The sequence below is a fragment of the Spermophilus citellus genome, assembly GCF_964194105.1.
Source record: "Spermophilus citellus genome assembly, chromosome: X".
In the NCBI taxonomy this organism is placed as follows: Eukaryota; Metazoa; Chordata; class Mammalia; order Rodentia; family Sciuridae; genus Spermophilus; species Spermophilus citellus.
Window position 1 is genome coordinate 135906432 of NC_138190.1, and position 21647 is coordinate 135928078.

Below are 21647 nucleotides of genomic sequence, written 5' to 3' on the forward strand. Positions count from 1 at the left end.
GTGGTGCTGGGCATTGAATCCAGGACTTTGTATGTGTTGCATATCCTAGGAAAGAGCTCTACCACTCAATCACAGCCCATCCCTTTATATTTAATTTTGTTATTTTGTTTTTTTTACTGCTGGGGATTGAACCCAGGGCTTTGTGCATGCTAAGCAAGAGCTCTACCATTGAGCCATGTCCCCAGCCCTATCTTAACTATTTTTAAGCCCTGTTTTTAAATAGCATGCCAGTGATATTAAGTACATTCATACTGTTGTAAAACTATCACTACCATTCATCTCCGTAAGTCTTCATCTTATAAAATTGAAATTCTGTACTCATTAACCAATAACTCCCCACCAACCCTGACAACCACCATTCTACTTTTTGTCTTTATAATTTTGACTCTCTTATATGAATGAAATCAGATATTTATTTATGACTGACTGACTTGACTTAGCATAATGTCCACAAGGTTCATTCATGTTTTAGCATATGTCAGAATATTTTTCCTTTTATCTTTTTTTTTTTTTTTTTTGGTATCAGGGATTGAACCCAGAGGCACTTAACCACTGAGCCACATACTCTTTCTTCTTTTATATTTTATTTAAGGACAGGGTCTTGCTAAATTGCTTAGGGCCTCTTAGAGCCTCTCTGAGTTGCTGAGGCTGGCTTTGCTTGCAATCTTCCTGCCTCAGCCTCCTGAGCCACTGGGATTACAGGTGTGCATCACCATACCTGGAATTTCTTCTTTTGTAAGGCTGAAGAATATTCCATTTTATGGATGTGCTACATTTTGCTTATGATTTATCTGTCAGTGGTCACTTAGATTGCTTCCATGTTTTTGGTATAGTGCATAATGTTGATATGAACATGAGTTTACAGATATCTCTTTGAGACTCTGCTTTCAGTTCCTTTGACCATAAACCCATAAGTGGAATTACTGGATCATATGGTAATTCTATTGTTAAGTTTTTGAGGAACCACCATATTGTTTTCCATAGCACTCTGCTGCTGTACCCTTTTACATTCCTATTAACATTGTACAAGAGTTCCAATATCTCCATATCCCAACACTTGTTCCCTTTTTTTTAAAATAGTAGTCACTCTAATCATTGTGCAGTGGTGTCTTTTTTATTTGTTCTAATTAGTTACACATGACAGAAGAATGCATTTTAACATATTGTACACAAATGGAGCATAACTTCTCATTCCTCTGGCTGTACATGGTGCTGAGTCACTCCAATAATGTAATCATACATGTATACAGGGTAATAATGTCTGTCTCATTCTTCCCTACCACCTTCCCATCCCTACCACCCCACCCCTCTGGTGACTCCCCTCTGCACAATTCAAAGTTTCTTCTTTCTTCTCTAACATGCCCCTACTATGTATCATCATCCACTTATCAGAGAAAACATTTGGCTTTTGGTTTCTTGGGATTGACTTATTTTACTTAGCATGATTTTCTCTAGTTTTGTCCATTTACCTGCAAATGCCATAATTTCATTCTTCTTTAAGGTTGAGTAATATTCCATTGTGTATATGTACCACATTTTCTTTATCCATCCAGCTGTTGAAGGATGCCTAGGTTGGTTTCAAAGTTTAGCTGTTGTGAGTTGAGCTGCTATAAACATTGATGTGACTGTGTCACTGTAGTATGCTGATTTTAAGTCCTTTGGATGTAAACTAAGAAGTGGGAGAGCTGGGTCAAATGGTGGTTTCTTTCCAAGTTTTCTGTAGAATCTCCATACTGCTTTCCAGAGTGGTTACACCAATTTGTAGTCCCACTAGCAGTGTATGAGTGTACCTTTTCCCCCACATCCTCATCAACACTTATTATTGTTTGTATTCTTGATAATTGTCATTTTGACTGGAGTGAGATGAAATCTTAGTTTTTTAAAAACATTTATTTATTTATTTCTTAGAGTAGTTTTGATTTGCATTTTTCTAATCACTAGGGATGATGAACATTTTTTCATATGTTTCTTGATGATTATATATCTTCTGTGAAGTATCTGTTCAATTTCTTAGCCCATTTATGATTGGGTTATTTATTTTTTTGGTGTTAGGTTTTTAAAATTTTTTTTAGTTGTAGATGGACATGATATCTTTATTTTTATTTATTTATTTTTAATGTGGTGCTGAGAATTGAACCTAGGGCCTCACATGTGTGAGGCAAGCACTCTACCAGTGAGCTACAACCCCAGCCCTGATGTTAAGTTTTTTGAGTTCTTTATATATCCTGGAGATTAGTGCTATATCTGACGTATATGTTGTAAAAATTTTCTCCTATCCTATAGGCTCTCTCTTCATGTTCTTAATTGTTTTCTTTGCTGAAAAGAAGCTTTTTAGTTTGAATCCATCCTGTTTATTGATTTTTAATTTTACTTCTTGTGCTTTAGGAGTCTTGTTAAGGAAGTTAGATCCTAAGCCGACATGATGAAGATTTAGGCCTACTTTTTATTCTATTAGGCATAGGGTCTCTGTTCTAGTGCCTAAGTCCTTGATCCATTTTGAATTGATTTTTGTTCAGGGTGAGAGATAGAGGTTTAATTACATTTTGTATATATGAATTTCCAATTTTCCCAGCACCATTTTTTAAATAGGCTGTCTTTTCCCCAATGTATGTTTTTGGTACCTTTGTCTAGTATGACATAACTGTATTTATATGGGTTACTCTGTGTCCTCTATTCTGTACTATTGGTCTATATGTCTGTTTTGGTGCCAATGCCATGCTGTTTTTGTTACTATGGCTCTGTAGTACAGTTTATGGTCTGGTATTGTGATGCCACCTGCTTCACTCTTCTTGCTAAGGATTGCTTTAGTTGTTCTGGGTCTCTTATTTTTCAAGATGAATTTCATGACTGCTTTTTCTAGTTCTATGAAGAATGTCATTGAAATTTAAATAATAATTGCATAAAATCTATATAACAGTTTTGGTAGTATGGCCATTTTGACTATATTAATTCTGTCTATCCAAGAGCATTGGAGATCTTTCCATCTTCTAAGGACTTCTTGAATTTCTTTCTTTAGTCTTCTGTAGTTTTCATTGTAGAGGTCTTTCACCTCTTTTGTTAGATTGATTCCTAAGTATTATTTTTTGGGGGGGATACTGGGGATTGAACTCAGGGGCACTCGACCACTGAGCCACATCCTCAGCCCTATTGGTATTTTATTTAGAGACAGGGTCTCACTGAGTTGCTTAGCACCTCGCTTTTGCTGAGGCTGGCTTTGAACTCACAATCCTCCTGTCTCAACCTCCTGAGCCACTGAGATTACAGGGGTGCACCACCATGCCTGTGGTAAGCTTTTTTTTTTTTTTTTTTTTTGAGGCTATTGTGAATGGGATAGTTTCCTAATTTCTCTTGTAGTGGCTCCATTGCTTATGTATAGAAATGCATTTGATCTGTGGGTATTGATTTTATATCCTGCTATACTTTGCTGAATTCATTTATAGTTCTAGAAGTTTTTTAGTGGAATTTTTTGGATCTTCTAAATATAAATCATGTTATCGGCAAACAGTGATAGTTTGAGTTCTTCTTTTCCTATTCATATCCTTTTAATTTCTTTCATCTGTCTGATTGCTCTAGCTAGAGTTTCAAGGCCTATGTTGAATAGAAGTGGTGAAAGAGGTCATCCTTGTCTTGTTCCAGTTTTTAAAGGGAATGCTTTCAGTTTTTCTCCATTTAGAATGATGTTGGCCTTGGACATAGCATAAATAGCTTTTACAATGTTGAGGTATGTACCTAATATCCCTAGTTTTTCTAGTGTTTTGAATATGAAGAGGTACTCTATTTTGTCAAATGCTTTCTCTGCATCTATTGAGATAATCAAATGATTCTTGTCTTTAAGTATATTGATGTGATTTATTATGTTTATTGATTTGTGTGTGTGTGTGTGTGTGTGTGTATAGTGCTGTGAATTGAACCCAGAACCTTGTGCATGTGAGGCAAAACTTATCCCTAGCCCCTGATTTCTGTATGTTGAACCAACCTTGCATCCCTGGAATGAAGCCCACTTAATTGTGATGCACTATCTTTTTAAAGTTTTTGTATGCAATTTGCCAGAATTTTATTAAGAATTTTTTTTACCTATGTTCTTCATGAATATTGGTCTGAAATTTTCTTTTTTTGATGTGTCTTTGTCTGGTTTTGGTATCAGGATGATACTAGTTTCATAGAATGAGTTTGGAAGGGTTCCCTCCTTTTCTATTTCATGGAATAATTTGAGGAGGATTGGTGTTAACTCTTCTTTAAAGGTCTTGTAGAACTTGGCTAAGAATCTGTCTGGTTCTGGGTTTTTTTTGGCTGATGGCTTTTGATGGCATCTTCTATTTCCTTGTTTGAAATTGATATGTTTAAATTGTGTATGTCCTCCTGATTCACTTTGGGTAGATCATATGTCTCTAGAAATATGTCGATGTCTTCAAGATTTTCTATTTTATTCCAGTATAAATTTTCAAAAATAGTTTTTAATTATCTTCTGTATCTCAGTATTGTCAGTCATGATATTTCCTTTTTCATCACACATTTTAGTAATTTGTGTTTTCTCTTTTTCTTCATTAGTGTAGCTAAGGGTTTATGAATTTTGTTTATTTTTTTCAAAGAACCAACTTCATGTTTTGTAAATTTTTTCAGTTGTTTCTTTTGTTTCAATTTTATTGATTTCAACTCTGATTTTAATTATTTACTGTCTTTTACTACTTTTGGTGTGGATTTGTTCTTTTTATAGGGCTTTGAGATATAATGTTAGGTCATTTATTTGTTGATTTTTTATTCTTTTAATGAATGAACTCAATGCAATGAACTTTCCTCTTGGCACTGCCTTCATAGATTTTGATATGTTGTATCTGTGTTCTCCTTTACCTCTAAGTAGTGGGATTGCTGGATCACATGGTAGTTCTGCTGTTAATTTTTTGAGGAACTTCCACACTGTTTTTCATAATGGCTGTTCTCATTCACATTCCCACCAACAGTGTACATGGATTCTCTTTTCTCTACATCCTCATTTGCACTTGGTATCTTTTGTCTTTTTGATAATAGTTATTCTAACTGGAGTGGAGTGATACTTCATTGTTGTTTTGATTTGCATTCCCCTAATGATTAGTACTGTTGAGCATTTCTCATATCCCTGTTATCCATTTGAATGTCTTCTTTTGAGAGATGTCTATTGAGGTCTAGGTCTATTGCCCATTTCTGGTTTGTTTTGTTTATTGTTTGTTGTTTTGTTTTTGCACTGCTGGGGATGGAACCTAGGGCCTCATACATGTTAGGTAAGCTCTCTACCACTAAGCCACATCCCTATCCCTTATTGCTCATTTTTAATCAGGCTGTTTGTTTTTGCTATTAAGTTTTTGGAGTTCCTTATATATTCTGTATCTTTTAAATTATTTTTGTTTATTATTTCTCATTCCCATCTCTTTTGTTTCTCCTTTATTTTATTTGAGGGAGAAACTTGATTGTTCTGTAAACTTCCCAGTCTGAATTTTGCTGAATGTATACCAATGGCGACACTCAGTATGTTCCTCTGTATTTCTTATAAATTCATAGTTAGATCTAGAGGCTTGTTTAGATTCAAGTTTGATTTTTTTGAGAAAACTGCTTCATAAATATTATGCTCATCTGTCAGGATGCTTGGTTATCTTTCTTTTTGTAATATTATCATGCATTGATGATCAGTGTCCAGATATATTATTCCATTGAGGAATACAAAGTAACGGGATTTTAATATTTTCAGTTTCTCTTCATTTGTTCACTGGGATACTTGTATTAAGACAAATATTCCAGACCTGGAGAACATCATGCTAAGTGGAATGAATCAGTCTCAGAAAGTCAAGGGTTGAATGTTTTCTCTCATATATGGAAGCTAGAGAGAGAAAAAGAAAAAAAGAGGAATGAAAAAATAAGGGAATATCAAGAAAATAGACCAACAGAGTAGAAGAAGGAGATGAAGGGGCAGAGAATAGGGAATGGGGAAGTACTGGGCAGTGAAATCTACCAAATTATGCTCTGTCCATGTATGAATATCACCATCTGGCTGGACTGGCGATATGAAGTGGGTTCAAAGGAGCTGGCTGTATCAATAGCTAAGAAAATGGCAAAGAAACCATGCAGCACTCAAACATAAGTTTGTAAGGCAGGATGGCTCGGCCTTGTGACCTCAAGGGTCAGCTCTAGCACTGGAAGGAGCAAGACAGCGAGCACACCCAAAACCTTCTATTTATTAGGGAAAAGACATTGGAGAAAGTTCCACCCAAATAAAGCAAGGGATTGGGTTTCGAAGAGTGGAGTCTTGCTTGGTGATGTCTTGTGGTCAGCAGATTGACTGACATCTTGGAAAACCATACCCATCTCAGGTGCTGTGTGGGATCAAAGGCAGAGTGAGAGAAAAGGCACACATATGAGATACAGCCCAGGCAGGCAGTAACATCAGGCTAGTCCCCTCATATGCTCAAATGCAGATAGCTCACACACACACACACAGCCCATGGCTGGCTTGTGACATATGAATATACCATAATGAATCCTGCTTTTATATGTAATTATAATGCACTGTTTTAGTCAGTTTTTTTCTTTTTCTTTTTTTTTTTTTTTTTTTTTTTTGCTGTTGTGACTAAAAAACCCACTAGAATAACTGTAGAGGAAAATGTATTTGAGGGCTCACAGTTTCAGAGGTCTTAATCCATAGATGGTCGGCTCTATTCCTTGGAGCTTGAAATGAGGCTGAATATCATGGCAGGTACCCCCCCATCAAAAAAAGAAGTATTTTGTGCATACAAGTACATATATACATTTAACTTTATGCACATATTTACATGTATATATATACATACATGTATATCCAGATATATGTGTGTATCTATATGATGGTCTCTGTTTTCCCTCACTTTTCCTTAAAAATACATCATGCTTGATTAAGGCCTGTTTATTTTTCTTCTTTTTAATATTTATTTTCTAGGTGTAGATGGACACAACACAATGCCTTTATTCTTATGTGGTGCTGAGGATTGAACCCGGGTCCCTCCCGTGCTAGGCAAGCGCTCTACTGCTGAGCCACAATCCCAGCCCCTATTTTTTCTTTTGTTTTTAATATTTTTTGTTTGTTTAGTTGTAGTTCGACATAATACCTTTATTTTTATTTATTTATCTGTTTGTTTGTTTATTTATTTATTTATATGTGGTGCTGAGGATCAAATCCAGGGCCTCACGTGTGCTAGGTAAGCACTCTACTGCTGAGTCACCACCACAGCTGAGCCACAGACACAGCCCCTATTTTTCTGTTTTTTCAAATAACTTGGTTCTGTTTCTTGATCTTCAGTTTCCTTTATTTCCACTGTATTTCATTGGTTTCCTCCATTTTCTGTATGATTTTCTTCTCACTATTTTTCTGTGGGTTGTTGCTTTTTTCAACTTCTCATGTAAATGCTTAGTTCATTCAAAAAAACTTGATTTCTTTTTTTTTTTAAATTTGTAGTTGTAGATGGACAACATGTCTTTATTTTATTTGTATATTTTTATGTGGCGCTGAGGATTGAACCCAGTGCCTCACATGTGCAAGGCAAGTGCTCTACTGCTGAGCTACAACCCCAGCCCCCCCAAAAAAACCCCCTTGATTTCTAATAAACGTGTTTAAATGTATTTAAAGCTATAAATCTTTTCCCACAAATTTCTGAGATGTAATGTTTTAATTGTCCTAGAGTTGTAAGAATTTCACAATTGTATTGATAATTTACCTTTTGAACCCAGCAGTTTTATAGTGATATTTTATTTACCTTATAAATCTGTGTTTTAGTCTGCTATTGTATTGCTGTGACCATAATACCTGACAAGAATAACTTAGAGGAGGGAAATTTATTTGGGGCTTATGGTTTTAGAGGTCTTAATTCATAGTATACGGCCCACTCTGTTGCTGTGGGCCCATGGCCAGGCAGCACATGGTGGGGGAAGGGCCCCCCTGCAGAGGAAAGCTACCCAGCTCCTGGTAAGTTTAAAAAGCAGGGGGGAGGAGCCATAAGGAAGATGCACTCTTTCAGGGCACACCCCCAGTGAAATACTTCCTCCAGCCATGCTCCACCTGACTACAGTTACCACATAATCAGTCCAGTAAAACTAGGATGGACTGATTAGGTTACAGCTCTCATAATCTAATCGTTTCACCTCTGCATTAACAGAAGCTTTTGAGGAACATCTCATATCCAAACCATAGCAATATGAGAGAGTATTTTTTCTTTCATATATCCCTCAAACCCATTTTCTAATTTATTTTAGGTATCCTTGGCCAGCTGCATAATTATTTTTCTGGAACTAGCAAATTACACTTCTTGAATAGACTCAGACCATAATAGAATGCTGGATTAAGGTATAATGATTTTATGTTACTTGGCCAGGTAACTTGAGCTGAAGAAATTTACCACTTAAAATCTTGATTAATTAGAGGCAAACTAGAATTGGATCCCAGTGTTTTAACCATGTGATGTCCCTAAGGAAAAATAATGGTTATACCTTATATGTGCTTTTTACCCCGTTGTTGACAAAACCCTTTTTCATAACCACTGTTTACTTCAATCTTTCCAATAGCCTGATGAGGTAGATAGAAAAGTCATTTAACCTCTGTGACTTCATCTGTCAGCCAGCATTAAAAATACTTCCAGAGCACTGTGGATTGTTTTGAGGATTGATTAATTAGAGCCAATAATCCTTTCTTTCCTCCCTCAGGGGGTTGAGGCCCTCTAGTGAGATAATGGATATGAAAATACAAAGACACACAGCGATTTGAGCAATTGTTTAGGTAGTCGAAACAGTTTCTGCTCCAAGTTCTTCTCCTTCTACTCACATTAGGAGAGGCGGGAAAAAGACACCATGAGTGAATACCTGGTTGATGGCAAGTATCTGTTACATCTGTGTTGATTGGTTTCAATCAACTTGTGCCAGGGCCATCTTCATGAATGTGTGATCTGTACAGTGCCACAGGGCCCCACACTTGGTGTAATGCTCTGCTGTTGCTGTCTTGAAGTTCATGATAATTTTACCTTTGATCTTGTGTTCCATAAGTGAAGTTCTATGAGACAGTGAAGTGTATGCACAGTCGAGATGTGCTAGGTGATAGTGGGTGCATTCCTGGGCTCAGGTCCATAGGTACAGAAGGCAGTGTAGGCATCAAGCAATTGGTCTGGTGTCCTGGTGTGCACAAACAGGCTAGTGTTGCGATCTGAGGGTACACAGAGCCCCAAGGTGGCCGGGCTTGGGACCTGGGCCCATATTGCTGCCATGGATTGTAGTGGCCGCTGCAGCAGAAGCAGCAACCCTGGTAGCTGCAGGACAGAATAGAGACTCTATATTGAAGAAGCACTGAGACTCAACAGGATATGAGTTTGCCAGTTTGTTTCTTGAGCTCGAATCTATTGAATCTACACAGATATTAAATCTCCAGCCCGAGTGCTAGCACAGAAACTATTCACATTCAGGCATTAAATGTTGTCAGTAAATTAATACAAAGTAAAAGTATATGTTTGAACATTTGAATAACATATATAGAGGAGTCATTAGAGTTCTTAAGAGTTTAGAATCTCTGGTTGCAGTATTACAAAGCAATATTACCATATTATCCACCCATAGGTTTAGAAATAGAAATTAAGTTTAAAGATCATTATATTCAACAGAAAAGAACACTTTTTTCATGTGAAGCTTCTGATGAACCAGTTATTAATGAGGGAGATGAATTTTAAGTTAATTTTCCTTGTCATTGAATAAAAAATGATAGAATGCAATAACAGGTGCTTTGAATAATTTTCAAATCGTGATGCCATATTTGGCTATTGGAAAACTGTCATAAGGTACAGGAAATGTCAGAAGAAACACTAAATGCTATTGTATAAATGTACATTTAAAATTAAATTCATACTTAAGTGAAACTGATTTTTGGGGTAGGGTACCAGGGTTTGAACTCAGGGGCACTCAACCACTGAGACACATCCTTAGCCCTATTTTGTATTTTATTTAGAGACAGGGTCTCACTGAGTTGCTTAGTGCCTTTCTGTTGCGTAGGCTGGCTTCAAACTCATGATCCTTCTGTTTCAGCCTCCCAAGCTGCTGGGATTACAGGGAAACTGATTTTGTGTGAAGGATTAAGCCATTGGAGAAAAATTGTTCCATGAGAATCATCAACTCTAGGTGTCCTAAAATTAATATATTCATCCTAGTGTTTACATAGGCCATAAAATACTTTTTTTAAAAAAGTATTTATTTTTTAGTTGTAATTGGACACAATACCTTATTTAATTTATTTATTTTTATGTAGTGCTGAGGATAGAACCCAGGGCTTTGCATGTGCTAGGCGAGCGCTCTACTGCTGAGCCACAACCCTAGCGCCATAAAATACTCTTATAAGTTCCAGTAACATCTGTGCCAGCAGGAAAATCTTTCTCTAAATGTGAAGTTATCAAAAACTGTTCATAATTTGCTTTTGTGGTAAGAATATTTAAAATCCTCTTTCCTAGTTATTCTGAAATATACAATGTAATATTTTTAACTGTAGTCACCTCACTATAAAAGTTCGAGATGATGGATATGCTAAATACTTTGATTTGAACATCACCCAGAATATACATGTATTGAAACATCACATTGTACCCCATAAATATGTATACTTATTGTATGTCAAATAACATGAAACCTTTTTTGTTTTTGGTACCAGGGATTGAACCCAGGGGCCCTTAACCACTGATCAACATTGCCAGCCCTTTTGTTATATTTTAGTTAGACACAGGGTCTGGCTGAGTTCCTTAGGGCCTTACTAAGTTGCTGAGGCTGGCTTTGAACTTACAGTCCTCCTGCCTTAGCCTCCTAAGCTGCTAGGATTACAAGAGAATAAATGGAACTTAAAAAATTATTTGCCATCTTGCATTTGCAAAGAAGGACTGATGATGCTTTCAATTATGTTGACAATAACATTTCTAAAAGTATATATTTTGATGATTAATAAATAAATTTGTAGAAAATTCTATGATCAGTCAAGGTATCACTTCATAAAGTATTAATAGTTGTTAGGTTATGTAAAACCATGAAACCAAGAACATTTTCTTCTAATTTGTATGTTTTTGATCATTGGGTAAACAGAATAGTGCTCTTCCCCAAGATGTCCATGTTTTAATCCCCAGTACCTGTGAACATGGTATTTTTCAAAAAGAACTTCAAAGTTCAAAAAGAACTTCATGATTAAAGATTTTGAGATGGGGAGATTATATTGAGGTATCCATCCAATTGGCATAATGTAATCAGAAGGGTACTTGTAAGGGAAAATGGGAGGCAGGACAGTCAGTGAAGGAGATGTTAAGGGAAGCAGAGATGAGAGATGTGAGAGGGAAGGGAAGGGAGAGAGATATTTGAAGATACTGTGATGGACTTTAAAGATGGAGGAAGGGACCACAAGCCAATGCCTCTAGTATTGAAAAGGCGAAGAAATGAATTCTTCCCTAGAGCTCCAGAAGGAATGCAGCCCTGTTGACATCTTGGTTTTAGATCTTTTTATCATGAGTACTGAAAGATAATATATTTGCATTGCTTCAGGACACTACATTTGTGGTAATTTTTTGATTTAAAAATTTAACTGACACATATAAACAAAAATGTGTACATATTAATGGGTTTCATGTAATGTTTGATGCATATATACATTGCATAATATTTTAAATCACTTTTGTTGTAATTTGTTATAGCAGCGTAGGAAATGAATACATCCGTGTATCTGTTGGTGCTCAGAAAACCATACCCCAAAGGGTGGCACTTTGACATGCTGAGCTGGAGAAACAATCTTGGAAGTAAGGACTCTTGACATTCCCCCAGGTCTATTATCTCTAATCCTTTTTTTCTCCTAAAGTACAGAGAAAGACTTTCTTTAAAATTCTCTATCTACCTAAAGACAGGATCCACCAAAGAGGAACACAACACTGAAATTTTATTTACCATGGAGGATTAGACTCATATCAGAGACCAAAAATGAAGCAACCCACCTAGAGCCCAGGAGCACTTTGTCTCAGGCCAGTGTCTGTTCTTCAGGTTCATTCTCTCCCCTGAAAATCACTTACACCCCCTCTAAAATTGCCGACAGCCCATCTCTTTCCCCTCCTCAATGAAGAGGACTTTTAAGCCTCAATCATGTGTTCCTTCTTTTGAGGTTCATTTTTTTTATGGCTCTTGTGCACATGTTCACTAATAAAATTGTGTGTATTCTCTCCTATTAATCTATTACCAATTTGTTTCAGCAGATGCAAGTACCAAACCTTCAGAGGGAAAGTTTGAAATTGCCTACCTTTCCTAGAAAAAGTGAAAAGAGCAGTGAGCCTAGGCCATAATGATAAGAGTTACACTATCCAATATGGTGACCACTAGCCATCTGACTATTGAGCACATTAAATGTGACTGGGCCAAATTGCATTGCTGCAGATATAAAATTCACACCAATTACACAGATGTAATGCAAAAAAAGTGAAAGATCTCATTAATAGTTTTAAAATAGTGGATAAATATTGAAGTTATATTTTTGATATATTAGGTTAAAACAACTATTATTAAAATTAATTTGAGTTTTTTACATTTTTAATGTGGCTACTAGAAAAGTTGAGATTACTTTTTTTTGTGTGCTGGGGATTGAACCCAGGGCCTTGTGTATGTGAGGCAAGCACTCTACCAACTGAGCTATATACCCAGCCCAGGTTGAGATTACTTATGTGGCTTACATTGTTTCTGTTGAATTCAGGTGCCTTGGAGAATACGTATATTTAAAGTGGGCAGATGAAGAAAAGTCTTTAAAGAGATCGAGAAGGAGAATAATGAGTTCTTTTTAACCAATGAAAACCAAAATGAATAAATTTTTTCCTTTCTTTTAATGTTTATGCATATTCAGATAATTGAATCATGTAATAAATGCCATTTTTTCATACAAATACAGCATTTACACCTTTTGGTTCTGCTAAACCCCCCCCCCCCCACACTTTCTGGTTATCAGTGTTTAGCTGGTGAGTATCTGTCTTTATTTTTCTTATGTTCATATGATCATACATCTCCTTATAGTTCTAGTATGTATTATATACATACAAGGAGTTTTCTGTTTTTCCAATTTTGGTTATATTCCCATTTATAAATACGGGATGATTTTTTATATATACTTTTCACGTACTGGTGATTTTACTTCTTAGATAAATTCCTAGATTTGGATTTCTGGCTCAAGAATATGTATTTCAAAAGTAAAATAGTAATTACCATTTCCAGTATCAGTGGATGGGACTATTTGCCCATTGTTTCAGTAAAGGTGAGAGCTGAAGGTTATATCAGCTAATTGTACAGATGGAATATCTCACTGCTTTTTTAATTTGCATTTTTTTTTACTACTGAACATCTTCTCAAATGTTTACCAACCATTTGGATTTCTCCTGCTGAGCATTGCTTGATTTTTCTGTAGGCTTTCTCATCTTCCTTCTCTGTGTCTCTGTCTCTCTTTTTATTCTATTTAAAAGAATATCTACATGCTGGCTAATTCACTGTCAGTTATTTTAATTTTAGCGATTCTAGTGGGTGTCAAGTGATAGCTCGTTGTAGTTTTAGTTTGCATTTCCTTGATGTCCAATGACATTGAGCACCTTTTAATGTCTTTATTGGCCATTTATATATCTTATTAATGTCTTTTAATTAAACTTCTTTGACCATTTAAAAATTTTAGCTATTAAGTCTTTTGCTGTCATACGGCTTACAATATATGTGTATGTAGATGTATGTGTGCATTTAACCATTGTATCAATTGTCTATTTGTTTAGGGAATATTTTGTCATACAAGTTTTGTTTTCATTGTGGTAATGTATACATAACATTTAACATTTTAAGCATACAGTTCAGTGGCATTAAGTACATTCACATTGTTTTGTAGCTGTCTTCAATGTCCAGAACTTTTTCATCTTCCCCAAATAAAACTTTGCCTCAATTAAAAAAATTAAAAATTTAAAATAGTTAAATATATCAGGTTTTTCTTTTCTAGTGTCTGTTTTTCTCATCTTTATTAAAAAGATTTCTTACACATCTAGATTGTACATAAAATTTCTCAGCTTTTATTGTACCGTTATTTGCTTTATTTTTATGTTTAAGCGTTTAATCCATCTAGAATATATTTTATATAGGTGTGGGGAAAGGAACAAACTCCATTTATTTCCAACAGGAGAGCCAAACGTGTATTCATCAGGTATTTCCCCATTGAATTGAAATATTACCTTTGTAATAAACTAACTTAAATACTGGGATATATTTCTGGGCACTTTGTTTCACTGATCTAGTTGTCGGTTTCTATGTCTGTATCATATTATTTGGTTCTATTTTCGTATGTAATAAATCAAATCCCACCTCAACATTCTTCTTCATAATTTTCCAAAGTATTCTCAAACATGCATATTCCCATGTGGATTTCAATATTATTTAATTAAAACCCCGAGTCTCTCAGGGTTCCAACAGTCATGACATAACATTTATATATTATTTTTTAAAGCATTTGCATTTTTATAAGATTACCTAAGAAAATAATATATTTATTTATATATTTTCAAATTGAATTTTATGCCCTTTAATCATTTTTTTTCTTGATTCGAGGGTTTGAACCCAGGGCCTTGTGCATGCCAGACAAGTGCTTTTACCACTAGATACACCCCCAGCCTTCAATAGAATTTTTGTGATTTTATCTAGTTTCTCTATTTCTCACAATGAATTTGTTTTATACTGGGAATTGAACCCAGGGATGCTTAACCACTGTAGCACATCTCTAGCCCTTTTTATTTTTTATTTCAAGACAGGGTCTCTCTGAGTTGCTTAGGGCCTCGCTCAGTTGCTGAGGTTGGCTTTGGATTTGCAGACCTCCTGCCTCAGCCTCCCTGCATTGCAGGGATTATAGGCATGCACCACTGAGCCTGGCATGAATTTATTTCTAAATGTTAATATTCAAGCTCTTGCTAATGAACGATTTTATCTAATTTCCACTTGATTTCTTTTGCTTAACTTAACATTTCTGATATTCATCCATATTGTTGTATCTGTAAGAAGCTTGGTTTTGGTTGTTGAGTAGTATTCACGTGTATTTAGCTTGATACAATTTATTTATGCATTCACCTGTTGAGTTGTTTCCAGGTTTTGGTAATATGAATACAACAGGAGGCAATGAACAATGCTTTAAAGATTTTAAAAATGGATTTATGTTTGCATTTTTCTTTGATAGCTATCTAACTATAGCACTGCCTCTGAGTGTAATGTTTATGTTTGTAAGAAACCACAAATGTTTAAAAAGTGGTTTGTACCATTTTACATCCCCAGTAGCAGTGTACGATAATTCTATTTGCTCCATATCCAGGTTAATATTTCATACCATTAGCCTTTTCAATTTTAGCCATCTTATCGGGTGTGAAATGGTATCTCAACGTGGTTTTAAACTGTATGTCCCAAATAACTACTGTCTTTGACCACATTTTTATGTGCTTTTTATCTCCTTGTATGTCTTTCTTGAGAAGTGTTTGTTCAAAATCTTTTTTGTCAGTTTTTAAATTGAGTTATCTTTGTATTACTGTTTTGTTGGAGTTTTTGTTAGTTCTTTGTCAGTAGTGTGTATTGAGAATATTTTCTCCCATTCTGGGAGAGGTTATTTTCTTAATTGTGTAATTTATGAAGAACAGAGCCTCATGAATTTTCAGTGACATTCAGTTCATCACTTTTTTCATTTTGATGCTTTAGTTTATTTTATATTCTTGTTAGAGAATCTTTATTTCAAAGTTGTGAAGATATACTCCCATTTTCCCCAGAAGCATTATAGATTTTAACTTTTATATTTATGATACATCTCAAATTAATATTTTATTGTGATATAATTAATATGCCATGAAATTCACTATTTTAGTATGTATAGTTCAGTAAATTTTAGTATATTCATGAAGTAGTGCAACGATCACCACTGTCTAGTTTTAGAATATTTTCATCAACCACTTAGACCTGGGAAACCATTAATGTATTTCCTGTTTTTATGGATTTACCTGTTCTGGATATTTTACAGAATCCTATAATGTCTGACCTTTTGTCTCTTTTTTTAACTTAATGTCTTCAAGGTTTATCTATATGTTAACATGTATCACCACTTCATTCCTTTTTATGGCAGAATATTATTGCATTTTATGGACATACCACAATTTGTTTATCCACACATCAATCGATAGCCATATGGGCTGTTAAACCTTTTTAGCTGTATAATGCTGCAATGAACGTTTTTGTACATGTTCCTGTATAAACATGTTTTCCATTCTCTTGGGCATACACTGAGGTGTGACATTGCAGATAGTATGATAACTGTGGGGTTTTTTCCCTTCTTCTTCTTTTTTTTTTTTCTTTTGTGGTGCTGGGGATCTAATCCAGGGCCTCATGCAGGCTAGGTGAAAGCTCTACTACTGAGCTGCATCCCCAGCCTGGTACTTCTGTGTGCAACCTCTGTTCTTTGTGTTGTCATGCTGTCTTTATCATGTATTAAAAACGGTATACATGTGGGTCTTTTTCTGGGCTCTTTATTCTGTGAACAATGCTTTAAAGTTTTTTAAAATGGATTTATGTTTGCATTTTTTATGGTAGCTATCTAGCTATGGCACTGACTATTTTTAAAATTTATAAATCTTGTGCCAATAGTGCACTATCTCAATCAGTGTAGTTTTAAGGTAAACATTGAAATAAGATGGTGTATGTCCTCCTGCTTTGTTCTTTTATTTCAAGAATGTTTCTTGAGAATTCACCCGTGAAACTATGAAACTAACTGGTTTCATGAACCAGTTTGCTATACACTGAAGAAAAATGAGTGTATGTGCCCACCAAATGATATGTTCAAGAATGTTCGTAAAAGTTTTATTCATGATAGCAAAAACTGGAAGCAACCCAAGTATTCATTAACAGAAGAATGGAGAAATAAATTATGGTATATTCATACAATGGAATTTTGCAGAGCAATAAAAAAAGCAAACTACTGATGCATTAACGTGGACACATCAGAAACACAATATTGAATGAAAAAAGCCATACCAAAGGAGTACATACTGTATGATGCCATTTATATAAAGTTCAAAGACTGACAAAACTTATGTATGGGTTTAGAAATCCTATTAATGATTACCTCTGTGAAGAGATGGATTTTGACTCTGAAAGGGCCATGAAGAATTCTCTTGGGTGATGGTAAAATTCTAATCTTCCCCTGGGTGTTGGTTACACAGGTATTACATATGTAAAAATTCATAAAGCTGCACACTTAGGATTTAGGTGGATTACTATCTGTGATTTATATTTCTCATACAACCAAACATTAATCTTGCCTGGAACTCAGTGAACCCTTCTCAGCTTGCAAACTTCATTTTTCTTTATTTAAGGAAATTTTCTTCTATTACATGTTTAATTATTACCCTCCTGCATGCTCTTTTTCTTCCTTTTGAAATTCCTGTTATTCTCAGATTGGGTGTTCTGGATCCATTTGCTTTCTATATTTCTTTTATATCTTTTTGCATTTTCTTCTTTAAAAGATTTATTCCCCTCCATCTTGCAGGCCTCTAATGTTTTGTCTTGACAAGTGATAACTTCATTCAGTTTATCTACTGAATTTTTAAATTTAAAATTGCATTTTTAGTCCAGAAAGCCTTTTTGATATTATAATTGGATTTCCATAATTGAACGTGTTTTATGTTGTTCAAATAAACATTTTTAATTTTTTTCTCTTCTAGGACATGTCTTTTTTTGGGGGGGGTACTTATTGGTATTACTTTGTTCTTTCACTTTCTGGGTGTTGTATTATCTTAGATAGGGTGATATAATTTATCATCCAGATTTATGAGTACCAGGAGTGCTACTAATAATTACACAATTATCAGCAAGGACTACTTCACGGCAACTAGAATGTATAGTCACTCCACATTAATGTGCCAATTTCTGGCTTGAGTCTCTGGTTTAGATTTGGAGAGGGATTAAGTAGCAACAATCCAGAGAGAAATCTTGGTCCCTGCAGGCAGGGGCTGTAGTTCAGTAGTAGAGCCCTTGCCTAGTATGTGCCATGCCCTGTGTTCAATACCCAGTACTGCCAGAAACAGAGAGAGACAGAGAAAAGGAGAGAGAGAGAGAGAGAGAGAGAGAGAGAGAGAGAGAGAGAGAGAGAGAGCGCGCGCGATATCTTGGTTCCTGGGAGCAGGCAGTATACAGTATTAGATGGCAAGTCATTAGGCTCTGGTCTTCTAAGTTTGGAAATCAATATATAGTCTCAAGATATGTGTCAAAAAACAGTGGCCATGGTAGCAGAAAAATTCAATTACATAAAATATTTACTAAACTCACAGTTTAAAAAGATGTTATTTCTATTGTTTTTTTAATGGAGAATAATTCCGATAGTATAGTAGGAGGAATGCCATATGAGATGTTAAAAATGTAGATACCAAGAATAGAGTACTTAATTTTTCTTTCAAAGGAGGAAGGAAAGGATGGGATTAAGGGCACAAGAGGGGGTTTGGTCTTGGATGTAAGGAGGGACACTGTTGTCACCCTGAAAATGGAAATAAGGAAATGAGGCCAAGTATGTCTATAGATATAGTATATCAGGCCTATCATGAGTTAAGAAGGCTTATGTTTGTTTAAAAAAAATAAATTTTAAGTTTATTAAATTCAAAGACTATTCAGAGATAGATACTGAAAATTCTGTAACCCCACCCCCTACCTCAGCTACCTTCCCTATAGGCAGTGATGCTGTTTGTTTTTGTAAAAGATCTATGGGAGAATGAAAAGTAAATAGCATCATTACCTATAGGAAAGGGAAGAGAATAAAGGGAATTTTCAGTTTTTTTCTTTTCTCTGGTACTGGGGATTAAACACAGGGGTGCTCTACTGCTGAGCTACATCCCTAGCTCTTTAAACAAAGTTTTAATTATTAATTTTTAAAAATTTGAGATAGCATCTTACTAAGTCTGTTTTACTGGGTTGTGCATTTTTAGGGTTCTTGGTACTTTTTGACAAATTGTTTCTAGGAAGGTTGTAGCAGTCTGCATTCCTGTTAACAGTATATGAGTATCTCTCACTGACTTCTTGCCAACCTCCCTGAGAGTACAGAATATTAATTTTTTTTCTTTTTGATAGGCCCAAATTAACATCTAAATTGTTTTATCATGTATTTATTAGATTATTACACTACTTGAGTATCCTATTATGTAGTATGAATGTGCCTTTTAAATTTTTTCAATTTCTTCATGTCTTTTGTTCATTTTTCAATTGAGATGTGCTTTTGTTGAATTTAGTAGCTCTTTATATTGAAAGGACATCAACATGAATATTATTTCCCTCTTTTTATAGAAGTTATTTTCTTTATAGTAGATTTATATTTTCTAGTGTTAAATATATATATCAACTTCTTCCTTTGTGCTCGTCTCTCTTGAACATTTTTTTAGAAACTCTTTGCTTACCTTAGGTCAATTAAATATTAAATGAATATTTTCCATTTTTATTGGTTTAATTTTTTACTTTTTATAATTCATCCAAAATTCATTTTGATATTAGGTATGATATTAAGTTCTATCTAAATATTCAGTAATCAGTCAATGGATAGGCCAAATACAGGCTGAAAGTCAAAGTCAAAAATAGTACATTTACAGAATGTGATTGTTGTAGGAAAAGATTTGATAAGGTAAGGTGTATTTTTTGTCTCTCCATGCTGAAATATTGAAAAAATAGGGAGGTATGTAAGTTTTCACTTCTTTGACCCGGTATTGTTTTTCCAGGCTAAGAAATTTAATTTTTTTTTAGTTGTAGATGGACACAATACCTTTATCTTATTTGTTTCTTTTTTTATTTTTTATTTTTATGTGGTGCCAGGGATTGAACCCAGTGCCTCATGCATGCTAGGCAAGCACTCTACCACTGAGCCACCACCCTGGCCCAGGCTAAGCAATATAAAAGGCAGTGAATATGTGGTCTTCATTTATTTGTTCTGATAAATTAATAACTTCTTGCTGGCAGAATTTACTGGCAGCCTCTCCAAGTAACAAGGGAGCTAGGTGTGCTGCAGTATGAACAGATTGTGCCCTACAAAAGGGTGCCCAGTAGAGGGAGCAAGCAAAGGCTGAAATCCATTCCAGACTCCACTCCTATGGTTGAGGTGGCATTTCTTAAAGGAGGGGTACCTTTTTCTGTTTCATAAAAAAGTACATTGTAGACCATTGGTGCCTGTGGTGGTGTGATCCATTTATTTCTATTCTTGATCTTGTACAAATTCTTTGCTTTGTTTTTGTTGCTGGTTTAGCGGTAAGCCAAAGTGAAAGCAAACAAATCAGAGTAATATTTTTGCCAATTTTGAAGCATAAACAGTGTTTATAAACTGTTTTAGTTAAATTTTCAACACTATTTTAAAAAATAAATTAGCATTCTCCCCCTTTGGTTTATAATGTAAGTTTGATTAATCCTCCTCTCTCTAGAAATATCTATTTCATTTTCACTTCCTGATAATTCATGATTATTTTGAAAAAACAAAACAAAACAGAGAATTGTGTCTATTTGCTAAAAGTATCTAATGCTAACAGTTTGGTGTATATCCTTCAGACTTTTTCCATGCATCTATGAACAGATATATGCATATCTACATATGTCATTCTATCATCTATCTATCCTGATTGATATTTACATATTTTTAAACATTTTTACTATCATAAACTTTTTTGTAGTGGTTATCTTTATACTTGTAGTTACTATTAGGTTAGCATAAATTGTCAGACACAAACTTGCTAAATTAAAGAGTATGACCATTTAAATTTCATTTGTGGGGGCTGGGGTTGTTGCTCAGAGGTAGAGAGCTGGCCTAGCATGCGTGAGGCACTGGGTTCCATCCTCAGCACCATATAGAAATAAAGATATTGTGTCCACCTATAACTAAAAAATAAATATTTAAAAAAAATTTCATGTGAATGTACACATACATCCTCATTCCTCCAGAATATCTCAATTTATATTTCACCAATGATGTAAGAGAATGTTTCTTATTTTGCCACCCACTGGACAACATGCTTTCTAATCTTTGTCAGTATGACATGCAAAATGGATATTTGGTGTAATTAAGTCCTCAGTAGATATTTGTTGAATGAAAGTATTGTTTTTATTTTTATGTTTGTTTCTTGGTGAGTTTGACCATCTGTTCAAGAGCTCAGAAAACTTTCCTGTAGAGGTCTCCATAGTGCGTATTTTCAGCTTTGCAGGCCATGTGGCCTCTGTTGCATCCACTCAACTGGGCCTCCTTGTAACAGGATAGCAACTGCTGGCAATATGGAAAGGCAGATTTGGCCCATGGGCAATAGTTTGCTGACCCCTTATCTATTTATATCATATATTTGATGGCCATGTAGGTTACTTTTGTGAATTGCTAATTTGTATCCTTTGCACCTTTTTATTAGGATGGAGGAGGCTGGGTTTGTTTTCTTCTTGCTGATTTGTGGGAACTCTTTATTCGACTCAACCACATAGTTACAACCATAGCCCTTTGTCTTCTAGTGGAAATACATTTTGTAGGATTTAAATTACTAACTTTGCTAATAGTCTCCTTTCCCTATAGAGATTTTGATTTTTTATGTGATTAACTCTACGAGTCTTTTACT